This window comes from Podarcis raffonei, chromosome 13 (assembly GCF_027172205.1).
Source record: "Podarcis raffonei isolate rPodRaf1 chromosome 13, rPodRaf1.pri, whole genome shotgun sequence".
Classification (NCBI taxonomy): domain Eukaryota; kingdom Metazoa; phylum Chordata; class Lepidosauria; order Squamata; family Lacertidae; genus Podarcis; species Podarcis raffonei.
In genome coordinates, this window is record NC_070614.1 from 55,864,719 (window position 1) to 55,869,943 (window position 5,225).

Below are 5,225 nucleotides of genomic sequence, written 5' to 3' on the forward strand. Positions count from 1 at the left end.
TCATAGTGTCACCATCTCTTTTCCACTCAGTGAATTCTTTTGAGGTGCTCCAGAGAGCAGAAAGCAACCATTTCCCATTATTAGTTACAATCTACCCCCTGTTAGAATCTCTCTCCCCCCCCCCCCCGAGCCAACAGATACTTCCAGAGAGCTTATGGGTGCAAAAAAGCTGAAATGGTCATTGAGACTAAGTGACAACATCCTAAAGACCCTGGTCTCTGAATATCGGGTGTGTCTATGCAAATTCCTTGAAAGAAACTCGTCCAACCCGGTGGAGATTTACCAGCAAATAACAGCAGAAATCAAACCCTTCTTGATCAACACCAAAGAACCTAAAAATGATCTTGTAGAACAGTGATACTGGTTTGACACAAGAGTGCAGAAATGCAAGGAAAAGGCTGGCTGGATCTATTAGAGCACCGGGGTTCTTTCAAAATACTCTTAACTTTTGGGACACTCAATAAAGACAGGATAGCATATAAGAACATTTAAAAAAAGCAAAAGATAGGCTTGGGAAGACAGCTGTGGCAAGACTTGGCTCAAGAAGCAGCTGACTGGAGGGAGGACAAATTTTGGGAATTGGTGTCCTGTGGAATGAAATATGTGAAATTAACACATGATACCATAATCCCAGCCTGGAAAGGGCTGAAGACTACAGCAAGCTTTTTAGCGATCATTCAAGGCTCCCAAATAAGGCCGGTATGAACACCAACCCGTCAAATTTACTTAAATGGTGAGAGGTGTCCCCAAATGACATAAAACATCTCACTGAAGGCTTAAAACCAAACAAAGCCCCAGGAAGACATGATGCCTCCAGAACTCATCAAGACTCACTTGGAATGGTTAGTGGCTACCTATTTTGGCCAGGCTATTTACACAGATACATAACACAGCCCAAATTCCTCCCAGCTAGAAGTTGAACATAATTGTTCCATTTTTCAAGAAAGGAGACAGATCTTTGCCACATAATTACCGCCCCATCAGCCTGTCCCCATCCCATGGGGCAGCCCTTTAGATAATGGAAGATGGCAATCATATCTCCTCTCAGTCTCCTCTTCTCCATGATAAACATCCCCAGCTCCCTCAACTCTTCCTCATAAGGCTTGGTTCCCAAACCCTTGGTCGCCCTCTTCTGCACCCATTCCAGCTTGAAAAGGATGGAGCAGATCCAGAACTTTGGCAGCTAGCAAAAGGGATGAAGGAAATCCAAAATACACCACCCAAAGCAAAGTGCATAGGCTGCATTTTTGAGAATAGGGTTAAACCTCCTTTCCCTTCCTGCACACAACATAACTTTCCTGCATTGCAAGGGAAATGAAGACTAGAAAAACCCTCAGGGTTCCTTCCAACTCTCTGATTCCATCATTCCATGATTCTATGTTGATGCAGTCTAGAAGAGCTTTGTTGGTGCCATAATCAATAACAAGATGGAAGATGAATAAATCTTTTTTAATAATTCCAGTGGCACCTTTGTTAGTGCAACACTGTTGACTCATAATAAGCTTGTGATCTACTAAGAGCCCTAGATCCTTTTTACATGTACTACAGGCAAGGCAGGTGTTCCCCATCTCATTCATATATATATATATACACACACACACGCGCGCGCGCACAGGGTGATTGAGCGGGTGGTCGCTAAACAGCTCCAGGCACATCTGGAGGAAGCAGACCATCTGGATCCCTTCCAGTCGTCATTAAGGCCCTATCATGGAACTGAAACCGCTCTGGTTGCACTGCTCAATGATCTCTGGCTTGCTAGGGACAAAGGTGAAAACTCTTTTCTGGTTCTGCTGGATCTCTCAGTGGCTTTTGTAACCATTGACCATGGTATCATTCTGGACCGTCTAGCGGGGTTGGGAGCTGGGGGCACTGTTATGCAGTGGTTCTGTTCCTCCTGGGTCATGTCTAGAAAGGGATGAGTGTTGGGACCCCTGAAGGCAGCCCTGTACCAAAAGGTTTCTAATGGTCAGTGTTTTATTGTGCTTTTAATATTTACCCATCTTATATATTTGCTGCTGATTATTCCTGCCTGTATGCAGAACCTGACATTTGTCCTTGCTGAAATTCCTTGATGGCATTAATATGCCATCTTTCTCTCCAGGAAGCTCCCGGTGGAGTCACATGGGTCTTGCCCTTCTGATTTAATCCTGACAATAACCCTGTGAGGTAGGTTAGGCTGTGAAGCTACGCCTGGCCCCCAAGGTCACCCAGTGGGCTTCATGACCAAGTGATTTAACTTGGCTGGGAAACAGGGAAATGTAAAGATCTCTTGTTTCACTTGATGGGTGTTTGGTGGAGGGCAAGGGGAACCATGGGGCAGGGTCCAGGATGCTCAGATTCCTGCCACCAGACCTCCCCTTTCACAATGTAACCATGATGTATTAGTGATGTAGTTTGGGGGGGTGTAACATGGGGATTAGCAGCTAACAAAAATTTGGGGGCTCTTTTGTTTGGGGCTTCCATCTTGTTCCACCTGGTGGCAGGTGGGAGTCCTGTGGCAACAGTCTTCAATAAAGACCAAGCCGACTGGCTGCTGTTTTGCTCTGGTATTCCTGGCTGGTGTCCTTGTTTTTTGTCCAGGGAGCCCTCGGATTTCTCCATTAACATGGCTTATACCGTATTTTTTGCTCCATAAGGCACACTTTTTTCTTCCTAAAAAGTAAGGGGAAATGTCTGTGCGTCTTACGGAGGTCCCTGGAGCCAAATTGCCCGGGGCAAAAAGCAGATCATGCTCTCTTTTTTTGAAAGAGGGAAGTGGGTGTTGAAACAAAGCCGCTGATCGTTTGCCAATCGGGGAGAGTGATAAGAGACGCTAGAGATAAAGGAGGCTGCCTGGGAGGGGGGAGGTAAAGACAGCAAACTTGCAAAGGGGGGAAACAGGAAGACTAAAGCTATAAGGAGAGAAATTAGAAGAAAAGGAGGAGCAAAATACTGCTCCAGCTAAGGAAAAAACACTAAGGCAAACGAGGGAAGGGAGTGTTGAAAGGAAACAGCTGGTTGGTGGGATCGGGAGAGAGATAAAGGAGGCTGCCTGGGAGGGGGGAGGTAAAAGCCCATGGATCCTCAGGATTTTTGCATTGGGCCACCACAACAGCCCCAACCCCCGGAAAACCTGTTAAAACCTATAGTTTGTTGAGCAGCCTCAGCCTTTCCAGCTGGAGTCCGTGGGCCCATCAGTCAATCACTGGGGGGGGGGATCTTGCAAGGCATGGAGCTGGTCTTCCTGGACTCCCAGCTGTGGTAAGAGTTTGCTGCTAGACTACTGGTCCTTGCCCAGTGAAGAAATGAACCTTGGAATGAAAAGGCAGCTCAGCACATTGGCCAAGAAGGTCCCCAAATAAACCGGGGGGGGGGGTTGACGCATGAGGCTCCTGCTGGGCTTCTGCTTTGGAGAGGGAAAGAAGGGTTACATGGTGCCCTTGGCTTGCCAAGGGTTAAAAGGAACTGAGCTGGATTCCTAGAGAGGACAGGAAAATAAAGGTGGGGGAGGGGCAGGTCCTCCAGAGCAAAAGGCCCTTCCTCCCCAGTCCCTTTATTGAACTACATAACTGGGAAACGGGGGCAAGGCAACTGGTTATATACATTTCTGAAAGCCTGGGCCACTCCCAGTCCCAACGTGATTGGCTGTCTAAACTTCCAAGCTGCGAATCACGACTCTGAGTTCAAGGGCCAATGGCAGAGGCCCAAATCCTGAAATGTTCTGTGATTGGACATCATGCATCGAATCAGAACACAGGAGCTCAGAATCCTTAGTCCAGACTCAAGATACACATGGCACCCCCAAAAAGCATTTTTTTGGGGGGAGCCTGTTGGCATTTGTAGCGGTTAGAACATATTCAAAGCTGGATCAAAGCCAGGAGTTTCTGCCAAGGAATCCCAGGAATCAGAGGGGAAAGGAGTAGTCTAATGATCTGTCCTGGCCAGGGAGTTCTGGGAATTGTAGCTCAAGTGGAAGGCGCTGGTGGGGGAGGGTCTCCCAAGAACTCTAACCACTTTGGGGAGGGGCTGTCTCTTTCACCCCCACCCTAGGTTTGTTTCCCATAATCCTTGAATTGTATATTTGGAAGTTCCATCAAGGATCATCTAGTCCAGCCCACTGCAGTGGGGTCCCTGGACTGAGTCCAGCCTCCTGTTCTTCTGGAAAGCCCACCAGCAGGACTGGGGGGGGGAGCCCCTCTCTCCACCTGCGCTTCCTCCTTCCCAAAAACGGGGATTCAGAAGCAAGGCTGCCTTCGACTTGTTAACGGAACGCAGAGGGCTCTCTTGGACGAAATGAAGACACCAACCAGAGCAATTCAGAGCAAAACAGCAGCCAGTAGGCTTGGTCTTTATTTGCAAAGACTGTCGCGACAGGGCCCCCACCGTCCACAAGGTGAAGCAAGATGGAAGCCCCGAACAAAGGGAGACCCTCACTTTTATTTCTTGCTAATCCCCTTGGTTACACCCTCAAATTACATCATATTTACATCATGATTACATTGAGAACAGGAGGAGTTAGGGGAGGAGTCGGACAGGTAACTCGAGCATCTTCACACCTGGCGAATGTCCCCCTCCCCCCTTACTAGTGAATCACCTGTGGAAAACAAAGGAAAGGGGCGCCGCTTCCTGCCCCCTGGAGGGAATCCGGTCATAGTCCTTTTGTTTTGGCCGAAGCTGAATACACGATCGTATGCAGGCTATTGTGTCTTCAGTCGGTTAGTCGTCTAAGCCCATCAAGCCGGCTATCAGGATGGTCAGGTCATCCGGGTGGAGCACTGTGTACGTGCCTGCTCGGTCGGGGGATTATGGCTGGTTGGTACCAAGTCACCCCCCTTTGATAGTCTTTGTGATTTGGAGCCGAATAAAAGTGGTCCGATGAAAATCCGAGGTACGGTTGATTTTTGGTGAATTTCCGAAGAAAAAGGTTGTTGAAGTTCAAAGCACTCTCAAGTTTAGATACAATGTAGCAACATTTGATTAGATCAGTCACGGTCAATTGAGTCCGGAAACATTGTATTAGTGAGCTGTCAAAGTGGGGAAGCGGTGGACGCCGGCTGCAGTACCAGCGTAGCCGCCACTAGGGGCGCTGTTCACTAACGCTGATTGGTCGAGACGGCAGCCGGCTGACCCAGAGTTCGTCCGCCCGGTCTACTGAGGGGAATTACATGAAGGGAATCGGGATTCTATAGAGCTTGTCAAAATAGCGCTTCCTTATTTACGGAAGGCTTTGTTTAAGGAAAACAACC